This window comes from Zootoca vivipara, chromosome 13, assembly GCF_965207765.1.
Source record: "Zootoca vivipara chromosome 13, rZooViv2.hap1.1, whole genome shotgun sequence".
In the NCBI taxonomy this organism is placed as follows: Eukaryota; Metazoa; Chordata; class Lepidosauria; order Squamata; family Lacertidae; genus Zootoca; species Zootoca vivipara.
Window position 1 is genome coordinate 10,098,433 of NC_142596.1, and position 18,063 is coordinate 10,116,495.

At 41.8% G+C, this 18,063-nt stretch overlaps 1 protein-coding gene and 1 long non-coding RNA gene across 8 annotated transcripts in view; both read left to right on the forward strand.

Annotated features, from left to right (window-relative positions):
- Nucleotides 1-18,063, forward strand: part of ZNF609 (zinc finger protein 609) — a 104,267-nt gene that overhangs the window by 43,892 nt on the left and 42,312 nt on the right. The gene's annotated exons all lie outside the window — the stretch shown is intronic.
- Nucleotides 1,696-11,604, forward strand: LOC148683628 (uncharacterized). Its single transcript, XR_015946920.1, has 3 exons — nucleotides 1,696-1,812; nucleotides 1,909-2,012; nucleotides 11,468-11,604. It is a non-coding gene; the product is annotated as an uncharacterized LOC148683628 (long non-coding RNA).

Consider the following 18,063-nt stretch of genomic DNA (forward strand, 5'->3'; position numbering starts at 1 on the left):
CAGATAAGAAAATGTTGCTTTTCACATGCCCCATGCAGTATTCATTCATTCATTCATTCATTTCGCCAACCTATTTTTCTTTTTAATATTGTTTGTTATTACGGTACATCTTGTATCCTGACTTTCCATTTCAGAATGAAACTCCCAAGACTGCTTACATTAAACTTTGAAACGATCAATTAAAAATTAAGCAAACATAAAAACAAACCAGATGTAGCAAATAAAATAAAAATCAGTAGTGGAATTAGGCATAATAAATGCCGATGTTCGCCTGCCCAAATGCCTGCCGGAACAAAAGAAGGCTTTGCTATTGAACACCATCAACAATGGCCAGATAGATTTTTTTTAGCAGGCCACAGCCTAGATGTTACAATGGAAAAGGTTGTATGTACACCAGCAGTACTTAAGATGGTGGCAGGAGGCATATAAAAACACCTTCAGCTGAACTGAGTGGGTGAAAGGGCTTGTGTGAAGGGAAAGGTCTAAGTATTCTGTTCTTAAGTCAGTTAGGATTTAAAGATAGTAACCTTCACTCTGAATTGTACCCAGAAGTTGACTGGAAGCCTTTAACAAAGATGTTTTGCCTGTTCCAAAAACCTGGTTCTGATCAAATATATAGCCACTGCATTTTGTACCAGCTGAAGTTCCCAATTCTTTTCTGAAGCAGCTTCATATGTAGTGTGTTAAAATAATTTTCCGTAGGGTGAAGGGCAGGAAGCAAGCAAGCAAACAAACAAATATTCAGCCTTGGTTTAATTATAAAGCACCTGTGAATTATAAGCGCTCTTGGATGTTGTAAGTAGTGGATTCCTACTAATACCAAAAACAGAGACTGGAGATCACACTTAAGGAGAACATAATTGTTTGTTATGAGTCTTCCAGCTAGCTAACACAGATATAGATGAAGAAGGCCAATGTCCACTAACTCCAGGTTGATATTTGAAAGTGGTAAACAATCCCCACCCCAGCTACTAGTGTTGGACAGGACCTATGTCAGTCATGTAAAGCAAGCAAACAAAAACAAACAAATAAACAAACAAACAACCCAAGCCATTAGGCATTTTACCCACTGTGAGTCCTCCAATTTATTTTGGTTTCACTTTTCCCGTCCCTGAAAATTTGAGTTGCTAGTGTGTAATTAGAATTGTGAAAGGGTGATTGAAATAGAATGGTACCATCTGTGTAAAGTTTTCTTTCCCTATCCCTTAGAATAGAGAGTAGATACCAAGATGAATGGAACTCAATGATGGCACAAATATATGCATGCCATTTAGTCTGAAGACACTGAGCAACAATTGTGAAACTCTTGAAGGGTTTTCTGTGTAGCATGCAACGTTCATAGTGGTGTGTGTGCCTTTAATAGCTATTGAACTACATTATAGGTCACATTTTTGCTCATTGTCATTAAGCTTTGAACATGCCACTCATGATGTGGTGAATCTCCTATTCTCTTATGTGAGGAATCTCCTATTGTTTCCTGCTTAATCCAGTGTTGGCTGGAGACTCTTTTTTGCAGGCTACGTGTCCTATCTGGTTAGGGCGGAGGCTTTCAACCTCCCTTGACCAACTATATTCTTTCTGCGGAGTTTTACCAGTAGCACTAGGTTTTGATATTACCGTACAACACTGCTCATTTTGTGCCAGAATCAGTGATGGATTTGGTTGTGATGTATCTGAAATGAAGCTTCATTTTTCAGCTGAAGGAATGAAAGGCCAGTATCTGGATCGCTAATGAGTAAACAGAAGCATGCAGTGAAATCAGATATTAATTATGTGCCAGTTAAACATGCTTTGCAGAAGAAAAAGTAGCAGGTAAGCTGTGTAAGATAGCAGTGCTAGATTTTCAGTGAAGACATAATTAGTGTGTTCACCTTCTGAACCATATAGCCCATCCTTTTACATGCATAGGTGGCTAAATGAGGAGGCGATGAATGAGCACATCCTGAAGATGATGAGTGTGCTTGTGTCCATTTAAATCTAGAAGACCCAGTCCTGAACATATCTGTTTGAAAGTAAGTTCTGTTTGTGTTGGTATAATGTATATGATATCTGCAGCCATATGGATTCATTATGAGTACATATGCATTTTTAATGCACCTTTTGTGTAATTTTATTGTATGCTGCTATGAGGGTTTGGATCACCATTAGCCTGCATATAAATATGAATTGGACATATGGGAATGAATTTATATTATTTATGTAATCTATATGTTCTCATTATACAATTAGTAATGATGTGGATTGAATTTGGGACCCTTTACACCTAGGGCTTGCCGATGAGCAGCTCAGCGGTTTGAATCCCCGCAACGGGGTGAGCTCCCGTTGCTCGGTCCCTGCTCCTGCCAACCTAGCAGTTCAAAAGCACATCAAAGTGCAAGTAGATAAATAGGTACCGCTCCAGCGGGAAGGTAAACAGTGTTTCCATGCACTGCTCTGGTTTGCCAGAAGCGGCTTAGTCATGCTGGCCACATAACCCAGAAGCTGTGCGCTGGCTCCCTTAGCCAGTAAAGCAAGATGAGTGCCGCAACCCCAGAGTCGTCTGCGACTGGACCTAATGGTCAGGGGTCCCTTTACCTTGACCTTTACACATGCAAAGCATGTGCTGAACACCTAGCTAGGGATGGTGTGTTCAACATTCTGTTTTCATTCAATCATACACTAGCTAGGAGTGTAGGGCAACATACACAGTGTAGTACATACAATGCTGTGTTCAGAATTGTCAGAATCTGCAAATCCTAGAAATTAGCAACGCTTTAAAACTGTTTTTAAGCCTATGATAGGGTATATTTTCTTCCATTCTCAAATCTCAGCTTAATCATTTCCTGTCCTTTCTGTGTCTTGTTGCCCAGCCTTTCTTTTTCTTCTGCATTCAGCACAGGGGTCTTATAAAGACCTATTTATTTTCATTTTAACAGCTATAACTTGCTAAAACTAAGTTCCTTCCCTGTTCTCATTCTGGACTTGAAAACTAGGTGATTTCTGAGAAACTGGAAAATACTGTCATTAACCATCTCCAAACCTTGACAGCAACCACAGGAGAAATATTTTTTTAAACTGATAAATTAATAATTCCTGTGTGTGACTGTGTTTGGGCGGTGGGAGGGCAAGGTTGAATAGATACTTCTTCATGTGAAGCAATTGGTGTTTAGTGAGGCCTTTGAATTTTGAAATTGAAGAGGTTTTACTTTTTAATTTGACTATCCATTTAATGACAAAAGCTGCATGGCCTGTGGATTTGAATGATAGCAGCAACTTGCTTTAACCGTACACCACATGGTTAGCTTCTACTATTCTTTGTTCAGTGGATCATCCTCTTACATCTGCTGAACAGATGGAAGTGTTTTGGGGTTGTTGTTTTTTTCTTTTTCTTTGGAATGAACTAGCTGCCTTTTTAAAACAGAACTTCTTTTCACAAGTAAGGCTTCCTTAGGTGGCAAACATCCTCACAAGGTGTGTGTTGCAATGAGTTTCCAGTGAAGTGTGTATGCCTCCATATGTGTTAGTGCAAAAAAGGGTCTTTCTAATATTTCAGCACAGACTCTCGTCTCTCTCCTGCATCTCTGCACTTAGAAACAACAACCCCTTTATTGGAAAAGTGTGTTTTACCTCTTGGGTGCAGAATGGGAAAAGGCTTATTAAAATTATTTCCAAATATGTATTCTGTTTGAGCTCTCTATGTTCTAGTTCTGAATGCCATGGGCTTTACTTGCTTTTGCAGCCAGAATGCAGGGTCCTTCCTGTACAGCTAAGCTGTTACCCCCTTCCTCCAGACAGTCTGCCAAGTAAATCTCTGTGTGGGAGAATGTGAAAGGCAATTTAGCAAGGGTTGGAGTTGTTCAGCAAGGGCCAGGCAGTTGGATAGAGAGACAGAAACTGCACCAGAAGCTGCCTTGTTGAAGACCTTAGGAAGTTCCATTTTGAAGTCTGAAAGGATCCCGTAGGGAGGGGATAGGCTAGGAGCCAAGCAGCTCTTTGAGGTGGTGATGTTGAACTCATAAATAAGAAGAGCAGTTGTGTGGGCCAGTAAAGAAAGTCTTTTCTCTTCTCTGGAGAGTCAGGCTGACCTGGAGAATAGTCTGGAGGTATTGGAGGCTATTTGATGTTCTTTTCTTCAGAACTCTTGTGTCTATCATATGGTCAAGCATTTTTCTAGCAGAAAACCCTTTCTTTTTTAGTATTAACACTTGAAGGTACAGGAAACATATACTGTATGTGTTTAGTGTTTATGGCCCCTTCAGGAGTGGCTATTAATCTTCAGTGCTTTGCAAGGTGGGGAGACAGCTCTAGCTTCAGGAATCTGGGCTGCTCCATCTTGGTGAGATAAGGGCTTGAATTCTAACGAAGAATTAAGAGCTTGAGCTCTTTTCTTAGTAAATTTGTTGCAAATGATACTTCTTTATCCAAGATTGCACATATTGGATGCTGAGCTCTGGGGATACTTACACAGTAGGGGCAGGTTTCCCATTCTTACTCCATCAGTCAGTGGAGTGCTATGTTATTTATTTACTTACTTACTTACTTACTTACTTACTTACTTACTTACTTACTTACTTACTTACAGGTGTGGATGATTTTGTGTGCCAATATCTGCTATCATTTTGGCTAATTTCCCCGTGTTACCAAAATGGAAAGCACAGATATGTTACTCTCAAGGTGCTTTTTGAAAGCAGTGGGCTAGTATGAAGGTGGTGGTATATTTACTATTCATTAGTATCAAGAGGTTTTTGAGTCTGAGTGTAGAGTTTGGGGGGGGGGTTAAGCATTATCCTGATAACCTTCCCCTGTGGCTTAAACAAGTAGCATAATTAAGGGTGTATTGGAATGGAATAAACAGGATCAGATACCCCTGCAGCAGGAACGGTGTCTTCTGCCTTGGCACAGCTTCATTCTTCCACTCAAACCAACTTTGTAGTCGACTCTGGGAATCCTGAGACTTGGATTGCTAAGATGTGTAACAGGATCTCCATGGATATGCTATAGTATAGCTGACATTTTCTGTTGCACTGATTCTTGAAATATGATTCTAAAATACTGAACCTGCAGGGGTAGAAGGTTTGCATGGGGTTTACTTAAGCAGAACACTTGCTCTGTTCTGCCATTCCCATGATTATGGTGTAAAACCTCCCCCCCCCCCAATTATTAATACTTGAATCTGAAAAAGCCTTAAGTACTTCCTTGTATAAAGATCAGTCACTATTCTTGGGGGTGTGGGGCCAACCTGTCAGCTCAATGATAGAGAAGTGTTGGGAGTAGGATGAACAGACTTTTCACTTAAGATCTGTCAGAAAGCCAGCTGGCATTGAACACAGAAGGTTAGAATAGCTGCTGTTGGGTCATTTTGTTCTGGTGCCAAGAATTTTTAGAGGTAAATTGATCTGTACTGGAACTGGACTGCAATGGTGCTTTAATGATAGATTTATGATAATTGGCAGTGGGCTTCTTAAGTGGCCAGTGGTGCTTTCAACAGTTGGTTCCTTACTCATGGGGAAATGCTCATATTTTTCCTGGAGTGAAATTCAAATCCCAGTTTAGAGTGGCTCTTTAAGATTTGTTTGTTTTGTGTTTTTGCTATTTCTTGGTTGGAATCTTAAAGCTTTCAATGATATGCTATGTGCTTCTGTTTTTACAAATTGTGTATCCTCTTGGAGAAGGAGGAAGATAATGGTCAGACCATGAACTGGTTGAGCAAACAAAATTATTGCTACCAGTTCATTACTTAGGTAACTTAATGTATCGTGTTTCCCCTTTTTTAAGACACCGTCATAACTTTTTTCCCTCAAAAAAACACAAGGTGTCTTATTTTCAGAGGATGTCTTAATTTTTTATTACGATTTTTATTATGGACCCACCCTGGGGAGCAACTTCTTTTTTTTCTTTTTTTTTGACTACGTTAGACCAACTCGGCTACCTACCTGTAACTAGAATAAACTTGCTCATTTAGATACCTGGTGTACTCCTTAATGAAATCCTCTGTTGGAAGTGTCTTATGTAGGCAGTGAAAGTAAACACACAGAAAACCATTGATGAAGGAACATTGATGAAGTCCTGTTACAATAAGGGAGGGCAGCTGATTGAACCTGGTCTAAAGATATTTGGTAGCAACTATGGCATTGAAATCTGGGGCTCTGATTAGAACTCCAGAACTGCAGAAAATTTTCCTCTGGAAGCTGTACTCTCTACCATCAGGAATATCAGCAGCTCTTCTTCGTACAGTATCTGGGTGGCTAACAATTAAGGCAAGAAAGATGGACTGATCAAGTACCAGTAGTTCAGCAGTGAATAATAATGCTAAGGATTTGCTTAACACAGCAAAGCTGTTTGGGGTAATGGAGCTTAGATGTTTTGTGAACAGCAGTTTTTACATGCCCAAAATTGATGTGATCAGTACTGGTGTACTGGTGTTCAGCAAGTATGGACCAGGCTTTGGGAGTTTGTGAATGTATTTCAAGAGACACAGGGGTAGCTTAGGTAACTAATTTCAAGTTTCTCTGCACTTGAACCTCTGCCAGCCTGACGTTTTAATACAGCATGTTTTTGTTTATTTTTAAACCTATTGTGTTAATGCTTTTAATTTTTTCTGTGCCATTCAGGGCTAATGGTTTGGAATAAGTACTGTTTATCTGTTTTTGTTTCCCTCAGTCCCATCTTTCTTCCATAGAATGTAACTCAGTATACACAGGATTTTCTTTGTATGCTCTAAAATGTTAGATTTAGCTTTAATTACCTAGGGTTTGGGAATATTTCACACACACCCTGTAAATTGCCTTCTCTCAACAGATGCTTAAGGGACGCGGGTGTCACTGTGGTCTAAACCACAGAGCCTAGGGCTTGCCGATTAGAAGGTCAGCGGTTCGAATCCCTGCTCCTGCCAACCTAACAGTTTGAAAGCACGTCCAAGTGCAAGTAGATAAATAGGTCCACTCTGGCAGGCAGGTAAACGGCGTTTCCATGTACTGCTCTGGTTCACCAGAAGCAGCTTAGTCATGCTGGCCACATGACCCAGAAGCTGTCTGTGGAGAAACGCCAGCTCCCTCAGCCACTAAAGCGAGATGAGCGCATAACCCCAGAGTCGTCCACGACTGGACTTAACGGTCAGGGGTCCCTTTACCTTTACAACAGATACTGTGTAGTAATTTAAAGTTTGTACTCCTGTTGGCCCAGTAAACTTACTTGGCCAGCACTATGCTGGTCATCTTTGCAGTTGTTGCACATTGCACTTTCCTGTGTGCAAAACAAACTCTACTTTTCCTGCTGTCTCATACCCTTTAACTGTCCACCTTCTGCAACTTCTTTACTAATGCACAGGTCACTATCAGGTTTCCCCCACAGTACTTCCAGCACCAAAACTATATAGCTAATCCTTCTCTTAAATCCGTTAAGCTATCAGCTAACAAATCCCTCCTTACACTTCTATCACACAAGTCCTTGCTAGGAAAAAACTTGGCCTTAAAACCAGGGATTATTAACCTTCCTGGTACTCAATCATCAGCCCTCACCCTTCGGCTCTTTGCTGTGCTAGCAGTCTGGCACAGTCAATTGTTCAGCTGATGGCTGGCCATAAGCAATGTCTCTAGCACATTCTGTAATTGCCAGTGTAATCTTTTCTTTGATCTGTGTGACCAACCAAAATGTGAAACTAACTAAAATGTGGATCCGTCTTGTTTCTCAGGAAGAGTCATGTTTGTGAGTGCCCATGAGCTGCAAAAATTTTCACATGGCCATAAAAAAGCAAAGCGTACAAAGTTTTCAGCATTCTATTTGTCTAGGCTGGTCTGACTTCATTAGGTATTGTCTGAGGTGTGAAGATGATATGGCCTTGTGTTCTGATTTCTGGTAGTGACTTTGAAATTATAAAAAGAAGAGCACAATGATCCTCTGCCTTTTGTGCAGCCTCAAACTACAAGAAAGAAGATTCCACCTAAACATTAGGAAGAACTTCCTGACAGTAAGAGCTGTTTGGCAGTGGAATTTGCTGCCAAGGAGTGTGGTGGAGTCTACTTCTTTGGAGGTCTTTAAGCAGAGCCTTGACAGCCATATGTCAGAAATGCTTTGATGGTGTTTCCTGCTTGGCAGGGGGTTGGACTGGATGGCCCTTGTGGTCTCTTCCAACTCTATGATTCTATGATTCTAGGAAGGGCAGGGGATTATTTTTGTCAGTAAGTGGGCGAGACATTCTGAGTACCTCCAGTGCCCAGCACCAAAACAAGTCCCAGCCTTCAGGTTAGAGTTGCAGAATGAGGTGGGGATTTTCTCAGGAGTTGTGCTTTGATGAAGCAAGGTAAATGCTGTATGTCAATTTTCAGTGGAGCTTATTATTAGCTAAAATATGTTCCTGGTCTTGAGGGAGTGGGAATGGAACTCTGACAGACTGATTCCAATCTAATTAGAGCAGTGTAGGCCATAGCTAAGCAGGCAAAGCCTGGAGCATGGAGAAATTGCAACAGGTGCAACAAATACTTGTAACACAGTAAAGAGGGATGCAGCAGTAAAAGTAAGAAGTTATTAAACCATGAAGGAAAAGGTTAGTTGCAATCACATGGGGTCAGATGGTTGACAGTTACTACAAATGTTTCCCTGTTGGGTATCTTCCTTTCCTGCTTACCCAACTTGTTCTGTTGTGATCAAATTTACACTTTGTCTTTGATTTTCCCTTTCTCAGAGTGACATTTGGCTGTAGAAACCTTTCTTATATGTTGGGAAGTAGAAAGCTGTGTGATAATATCCTTTTGACAGAAACAATAACTAGTGTGGGATTATTTAGTTATTTATCATCACCATCTTCATTAAATTTCTATACCATGCTTCATCAGAGGATTGCAGGGATAACAAGAGAAAAGCAAAAAAAAAGACACAACACAGTAACAAACAACAATAACCTTCACTCCGTTTAAAAGGCCATAGATGGTTTAATCAATTGTTTTTCCTTCTTTTACATTTTATTGTAATTTTATTGATGTCAGCCGCCCTGAACCCGGTTCTCACTGGGGAGGGTGGGGTATAAATACAAATTTATTGTTATTATTAAGCCAAAAGAAGTGCCATAGACAGCTTGAGTTCAGTAGGTCCAGAATCCAGAGCATGGGTTGCCAATGTGGTACCTCTCTTGATGTTGGTCTACAACTCCCATCAAGCTTGACCATTAGCTGTATTACTGGCAATGATGGGAGTAGGAGGCCCGGAACACCTGGAGAGCACCACTTTTTCTATGCTTGGTCTAAAATAGGCACCCCCAAACTGCAGCCCTCCAGATGTTTTGACCTACAATTCCCATGATCTCTAGCTAATAGGACCAGTGGTCGGGGAAGATGGGAATTGTAGTCCAAAACATCTGGAGGGCCGAAGTTTCGGAATGCCTGGTCTAAAGGAAGTCAGCCTTGCTGAGTCATGAATTATGTGCAACTACTATTCGCTTGTCCAGCTTTTGTCGGTGTGCAGAGTTGATAATGTTAATATTAATGCTAATAGTGGACTGTCCATGCTCACCAAGTGTGGCAGGCCCTCTGGTGGAGGGCATCTACCGGTATATTTGGAGGCTTTTGTTCATCACTTTTGCATACATACATGTTGTTGTTGTTGTTTAGTCGTGTCCGACTCTTCGTGACCCCATGGACCATAGCACGCCAGGCACTCCTGTCTTGCACTGCCTCCCGCAGTTTGGTTAAACTCATGTTCGTAGCTTCGAGAACACTGTCCAACCATCTTGTCCTCTGACGTCCCCTTCTCCTAGTGCCCTCAATCTTTCCCAACATCAGGGTCTTTTCCAAGGATTCCTCTCCTCTCATGAGGTGGCCAAAGTATTGGAGCCTCAGCTTCACGATCCATCCTTCCAGGGAGCACTCAGGGCTGATTTCCTTAAGAATGGATAGGTTTGATCTTCTAGCAGTCCATGGGACTCTCAAGAGTCTCCTCCAGCACCACAATTCAAAAGCATCAATTCTTCGGCGATCAGCCTTCTTTATGGTCCAGCTCTCACTTCCATACATCACTACTGGGAAAACCATAGCTTTAACTATATGGACCTTTGTCGGCAAGGTGATGTCTCTGCTTTTTAAGATGCTGTCTAGGTTTGTCATTGCTTTTCTCCCAAGAAGCAGGCGTCTTTTAATTTTGTGACTGCTGTCACCATCTGCAGTGATCAAGGAGCCCAAGAAGGTGAAATCTCTCACTGCCTCCATTTCTTCCCCTTCTATTTGCCAGGAGGTGATGGGACCAGTGGCCATGATCTTGGTTTTTTTGATGTTGAGCTTCAGACCATATTTTGCGCTCTCCTCTTTCACCCTCATTAAAAGGTTCTTTAATTCCTCCTCACTTTCTGCCATCAAGGTTGTGTCATCTGCATATCTGAGGTTGTTGATATTTCTTCCGGCAATCTTAATTCCGGCTTGGGATTCATCTAGTCCAGCCTTTCGCATGATGAATTCTGCATATAAGTTAAATAAGCAGGGAGACAATATACAACCTTGTCGTACTCCTTTCCCAATTTTGAACCACTCAGTTGTTCCATATCCAGTTCTAACTGTAGCTTCTTGTCCCACATAGAGATTTCTCAGGAGACAGATGAGGTGATCAGGCACTCCCATTTCTTTAAGAACTTGCCATAGTTTGCTGTGGTCGACACAGTCAAAGGCTTTTGCATAGTCAATGAAGCAGAAGTAGACGTTTTTCTGGAACTCTCTAGCTTTCTCCATAATCCAGCGCATGTTTGCTATTTGGTCTCTGGTTCCTCTGCCCTTTCGAAATCCAGCTTGCACTTCTGGGAGTTCTCGGTCCACATACTGCTTAAGCCTGCCTTGTAGAATTTTAAGCATAACCTTGCTAGCGTGTGAAATGAGCGCAATTGTGCGGTAGTTGGAGCATTCTTTGGCACTGCCCTTCTTTGGAATTGGGATGTAGACTGATCTTCTCTAATCCTCTGGCCATTGCTGAGTTTTCCAAACTTGCTGGCATATTGGGTGTAGCACCTTAACAGCATCATCTTTTAAAATTTTAAATAGTTCAGCTGGAATATCATCACTTCCACTGGCCTTGTTATTAGCAGTGCTTTCTAAGGCCCATTTGACTTCACTCTCCAAGTTGTCCGGCTCAAGGTCAGCAACCACACTACCTGGGGTGTACATACATACATATGTGCTAGCATATACATGTGTACATACATACTAGATTTGGTTCTGTTGGAAGTTTGATTAGTTTGGCAACTATAATTTATTGGTTTATCTTTGTACTGGCTATTCCTGAAACATCAGCATTTGGTAATGTTTAAAATAAAAACTTGAGCCAAAAGCTCTTACTATTTTTAAATCATGTGTGTTGTGATATCCTTTATATACTAAATCTGATTTATGTATATAAAAGAGCATACCTTGGGGTACCTTTCTGGGTTCTTTTGTAGTATAGAGTCCTCACTGTAGACATGAAGGTAATCTTTTGTATTTCTGTTTACCATCCTTTTTCTGTTTGTCTATAACAGCTGATGCAATTCAAGTAAGATGTATCTGCAATCTAAGCTCTGCTGTCTTGTCTGCCTCCTGGAGCTGCAGAGGTCTTCCTTTAACATACTGCTTACCAGCCATTTCTGACTACGCACTGCCAGTACCTAGTGGTGGTAGGATGTATATGTGTCTGTTTAAATGATTAGAACATCTGAAGCAGCCGACATGCAACCCAAAATAGAGGTGCCTGCTGTGACTACAGGAGATTGAAGTACCAGCATGTTTCTCTTCTTGTAATAGCTGCCTGTGTGCCCTTTTATCCTCTTCTGCTGATCCTGCGGTTCTTGAGCTGCGTTATAGTAGGAAAGACACTTCTACGCTGGAAAAAAAAGAGCAGCTGAAATGATCAAGGAATTGGAGCACCTTCCCTATGAGGAGAGACTAAATTTCTGAGATTTTTTATGATAGATAAAAAGATAATTAAGGCAAGACAAAAAAGAGGTTAATTATTTAAAATATACTTACTCAAGTATATTTTGTTATCACTTGATCACTATGGTAGCCTAAAATTGCCATGTGCTGAAAAAACATTTTAAAATACAGGCATTGCAGTTGAGTAGAGAAAAGAAAAGAAGGTTGGGAATGGAAGTAGAAAATAAGCAAATTCAGATACCAATTCTTGCAGTTGGGATTAGCCAAGGTTATGACATGGCTCTTGCTGACATGCCTCTCCTCCTGATACAGACAAACATAAAGGCAGAAATAAAACTTGCAGTAGAACAGATGAGAGAGTACTTCAAACAATGCATGATTAAATTATACAGAATTCCATGCCATGGGAAGTGACTGGTGCTGCTAATTTAAATGGGGCTTAGATGAATTCATAGAGGATAGGCTATTGACAGCCATTAGACATGAAAGTTAAAGAGAACCTTCATATTTAGTGGAAGTATGCTCCGGCATGTTTGTTCTTGGCATAGAGAATACAGCACAGCAGGCAGTACTAGTGATTTCATGCTGTGCTTGTGGGCTTTGTTTGTTGTTGTTTAGTCGTTTAATGGTGTCCGACTCTTCGTGACCCCATGGACCAGAGCACGCCAGGCACTCCTATCTTCCACTGCCTCCCGCAGTTTGGTCAGACTCATGTTGGTAGCTTCGAGAACACTATCCAACCATCTCATCCTCTATTGTCCCCTCCTCCTTGTGCCCTCAATCTTTCCCAGCATCAGGGTCTTTTCCAGGGAGTCTTCTCTTCTCATGAGGTGGCCAAAGTATGGAGCCTCAGCTTCAGGATCTGTCCTTCCAGTGAGCTTGTGGGCTTGGAGGCATCTAATTGGCCACTACACAGAAATGAGATGCTGGATGAGATGGACTCTTGATTTGACCCAACAGGCTGTTTGCTTGCTTGCTTATTTATGTATTTGTGGATTTTCTAACCTAACCAGTGTTAGAAATTAGCCAGAGGCTAGGTGCGATTTCCTAGTGGTGTGCTGGTCCAATTGTGACCATGTGGACATCTCGGGATGCCAGGTTGGCGACTGACTTCTCCATCTGGCTGGCCCCTATAGCTTTCTTAAGCAGGTAAGTAGAAGAGCATTTATTGCATTTATACTCCACCTTTTTCTCCAAGTAGTGCATGGCTCACCCCAATCCTCAGTTAATTCCTAAAACAACCCTGTGCGGTAGGTTAAGAGGCTGTGACTTTCCCAAGGTTCCCCAGTTAGCTTCATGACTCAGTAGGGATTTGAACCTTGATCTCCCAGGTCCTAGTCCGACACTCTAGCCACTACACCACACTGCTGCTTAGATACTTCTGCTATGGAGCAGCTACATAAATTAAGTACTGTAGGTAAATAAATTTGGGGAAAGCAAAATGTTACTTAGAGAACAATCTGAAATATTTTCCTCGAAGCTTGAATTGGTTTTATTCTTGGTTGTTTTATTTGATGCTTTATTATGTTGTAAACAGCTTTGAGATTTTTTTTCTTTAAAATATAAAGCGGTATAGAAATGAAATTAATTGGAATAAGAATTCCCACTGGAAAAGGCACCTTATTGAGAGAAGGATAGGGGGAGTGTGACCCTGTTACTGTTTCCCTCAGCAGCTTTTTAAAACTATCAACCATGGTTTATTCCTGACATGGCTCTGCAGTATAGGAATAAAGAGAACTGTTCTTCAGTGGTTCCATACCTACCGTACCTGCCAGGTGGTTTCAGATAATAGCACTGGGGGCCTCCCTGGCCCCTTGGGAACTATGCTATTGGGGTCACATGAGGTATCATTTTGTCCTTCAGGCAGCTTCTATATGAAGCTGTTGAGTATAGTTATAAGGATATTTGGAGCAAAATGTCATCAGAATGCTCACACTTGGAACACACTGCCCATTGGAGTTAGACAGCCTCCTTCATTGTACAGTACACCTTTTGATGGATGCTGTCACAGTGGCCGGAGTGGGCTACTTCAGAGTAACGACTCTACACAGCTCTGCATTTTATCTTTTTATTGGTGCTGCGTATTTACAGTGCTAAAGGCAGTGCTATTTACAGAGACACATCTTATCTGCTTGAATCAGAACCTCCGAATGGCGTTTGGCGCGTTTTTCTCCAACATAACAACTTGGGGAGACCCATCCTCTTCCCCCTACGTTTTCTGCGCAATTCCGGAGTTGGGGGGACCCTTCCTGTCCCACCTGGGATGCTGGCTCCGCTACCCTGTCTGAGCCTCGGACCCCACTTCCTGCTTCCCCACTTGAGGCGGAGCTCTCCCTGCTTTCCCCTGCGCTCGGGGATGGGCTGGAACTCAGGAGGGGAGGGACTTCGCGATATCCCCTGTCCCTCACAGATGCTAAAATCTTTTTTTTTTACATGTTTCTCCAAATGATTGAGTGACCTTGGCGATAGCACCTGATTCCTTTTTTGATAACTGTTTTATCAGTTTTTGTTTGTTGTATTTTTATTGTTTTGTTGTATACAGCTATGGGATTTTGTAATGTTTAGTGATTGATAAACATTTGAAATAAATCTGTGACATGTATAAGTCTGCTAGTCAGATGGACCTCTTTGCTGTCTGAGTAAACAACATTCTTAGAGGGACTGTAGTCTTGCTGAGGCTGGGAAGTCAGTTTCAGGTTCACTGCTAACACAGCTTCAGTCTGCTTGTAGCAAACTTTCAGACAATCCACTTCTCTGCCAGTAATGCTAGCAAGCAGTTCTATAAGTGCAATGGGTTCATATAATTGGGGGACAATATGGTACCCTATGCATAGCATAGTTGCCATTTTTAAGGCTAGTAGTTGCGTGTGATTTCATTAAGTTTATTCTTGCTGCATTTTGTTTTTAGTAGTGCGTGTGTGAGACTTAAAAATTAAACTGAGTTTTGTTTTTCATGCAATCAGCCTTCAGTGGTGTGTGCGCTTCTCCATGACTGCCATAGTGAATTACTTAATCTCTGTCTATATTAAGTTATGGTCACACAGTTTAAGCAGTAATCAGTCACACACCCCTACCTGTCTGACATTGTGTGTGATCATAAGGCAGATTTACTCATGGTGCAAGCAAACCATATAGTGTCCTGGCCTCCAGGACTACTGGTGGGTCTGGTAGTGGACATTTGAGTTCTTCCCCTACCAAACTGAAACATACGCTCACCATTCTAGGCAGGTGGAGTGATATAACCGTCCCTTGGTATGATGGAAGTTTCTCCACTGTTAGGGCATGGTTTCTCATACTTTCAATGCCATTTTAAGACCCATTTTTTACATGGGCATTTGGTGGAAATTAAGTGGAAAACCAGATTGAAACTGATTGTTGCTAATACTGTATTTTAGTTGACTGATTATATTGATTGGTTTGTTTTAATGTATACTGCCTTGTGATCTTGGTAGGTGAAAAGGGGTATAGAAGCATAGTAAATAGTAAACTGTTGTGGTGCAGGGGGGTTCCTTTCATAGCAAGTGCATGAATAATAATAATAATAATTTATTATTTATAACCCGCCCATCTGGCCGGGTTCCCCCAGCCACTCTGGGCGGCTTCCAACAAAACACTAAAATACAGAAATCCATCAAACATTAAAAGCTTCCCTAAACAGGGCTGCCTTGAGATGCCTTCTAAAGGTCTGGTAATTATTGTTCTCTTTGACCTCTAGTGGGAGGGCATCCCACAGGGTGGGTGCCACCACCGAGAAGGCCCATGAAGAAGTTGTGACCTCATATTTAGGCACTTGAAACACCCTCTGTCTTTTTTGGGAGCAAAAGTTGGCTAATGTGTTGGGAGTTTACTCTTTGGAAAAGAGCCATTTGTCGTGAACACTGTGACTCCCAATTTGCATGGCAAGCAAAGAGGCCATGCAAGCATCTCACCCAGAGAATCTGTGGGTGGAGAAGTCACAGGCTACTGTGTCCCACCACAACTGCAAAGTACCATAAAAACCAATCACAAGCAAATGGTGGGAGAAAGATTTGGGAAGAGCCACAAATAACAACACAGTCTGCCTGGGGAGACCTGAAAGCATTGTGTGTTCATATGGACAGGCAGCTCTTTTATTATGCACTTCAACAGGAGCAGCTCATTTCAGATCCCCCCCTTTTTGGGATGCATTTCTAGTCACAGAGACAACAATTTGGGCATATTTCATTAACATTGGTGGTATGAATAAATAAACCTGCCGCATCATTCAGCCGCTGTAAATATTGGGACAACAGATAATTTGCATCCTGAAAGAGTAATGCTTATTATCCTTATTCTCAATAGCTGCTGTGAAGTAATGTGAATTCATTCCTGGTGTTGTTATGTCCATGAGCAAAAAGAGCAGCAGACTGTAGTAAATCTACTACAAGCTTTACTATATTGGATCAATAGCTGAGGATATATTTGGCTTTCATCCACAAGCTGGATTTCTGAACCTGTTTCCAAAGTTGTGAGAAATTGCAGCAGGGAGGATATAAGGAAGGGGGAAACCCCTCTCATTCCAGGCCACAAGACAGTCGGGGGGGGGGAGGGAGACTGGTGATGGGATAGGGGAGAGTAGGAGAGTTGCCTATGATTGAGAGCGAAAAAAATTTATCACTTAGGCGGACTCATTGTTAAAACCGTGTTTGTGGAAGACAATCTTACTCGGCTATGAGTGATCACCAAAGAAAAGAAGCTAGTAGGAAAGTCTTTCACTGACATCGGCCAATTAGTCCCTTTGTTCTCCAATTGTTTTTGCTGTCAGGTGTCAGTAAAATATCTGGCAGAACCTTGTTTTTGTTACTCTCCTGAACTTTAGGAGAGTACCCTACATTGTAGTATTTGCTTGATATTAACTTGTAAATAATTTAGGAGAGTTGCAGACCAATCCCATACACATCTGCCCAGAAGTAAGTCCCATTAATTTGTGCGGAACTTACTTCTGGTTAAGGGTACAGCAGGATTTCAGCCTTGTCAAGGAAAATGGCAACATTTAAATTACGGAATTAATGAACAATGTAGGTCATCACATTTTTTATATTTACATTACTGTATATTATTTTGTTATTTTTATTATATTTAATTTGAACACCACCCTTCATCTGAAGATCTCAGGGTGGTTCACAGCATAAAAATATAATACACAATAAAACCATGAAGAAGAACAAACCAAACCAATCACCCCTTCTCACAGAACACATTTAAAAGGACATAGAATATTAATCAGCCCAAGACCTGGTTAAAGAGGAACTTAAGATGTATAATGGTGCCTAAAAATGTATAATGAAGATGCCAGGCGAGCCTTCCTAGGAAGAGCATTCCACAAATGGGGACGCACTGCAGAAAAGGCCCATTCTCATGTTGCTGCCTCCAGACCTCTCATCCTCAGATGGTGATTGCAGGTTGGTTCTCATGGGGAAAGGCAGTCCTTGAGGTGTTGTGGTCAAAACCAGCACTTTGAATTGGGCTCCCAAATTCTGCACCAGCTGAAGTTTCCAAACCATCTTCAAAGGTAGTCCCACATATCACACATTGCAGTATTCTAACCTAGAGGTTTCCAGAGGATAGATTACAGAAGTTAGGCTATCCCTGTCTAGATAGCCTTAAGCAAATGATCCAGAAATGCCCCAAGCCACGTACCTACTCTTTCAGAGGGAGTGTAACCCCATTAAAAGCAGGCAACCTCCCATCCATACAGTCTAAGGAACCCCACCACCACTTACAATACCCTAGTCTTATCTGCATTTAGCTTCAGTTTGTTTGCTCTCATCCAGTCCATTACTGAGGCAAGACAACACATCCACTGCCATACATCATTGAGAAGTAGAGCTGTGTGTCATCAGCCCATTGCTGACAGCATACTCCAAAACTCCAAATAACCCCACCCAGTGGTTTCATGTAGATGTTAAATAGCATAGGGGATAAAATCATTGAATGCTCCATGGGGCCGACGAGCAGTCCCCAGGCATCACCCTCTGGAAACAACCACCCAAGTAGAACTGGAACCACCACAAAGCAGTGCCACCCACCCCAACTCAGGCAGCAGCTCCAGAAGGATATGATGGTCTATGTCACGGGTGTCAAACACAAGGCCCGGGGGCCTAATCCGGCCCGCCAGACCTCGTCATGTGGCCCGCGTAGCCGCCGCCGACAATAGCCACTGACAGTAGTTCTGGAGCCTGCG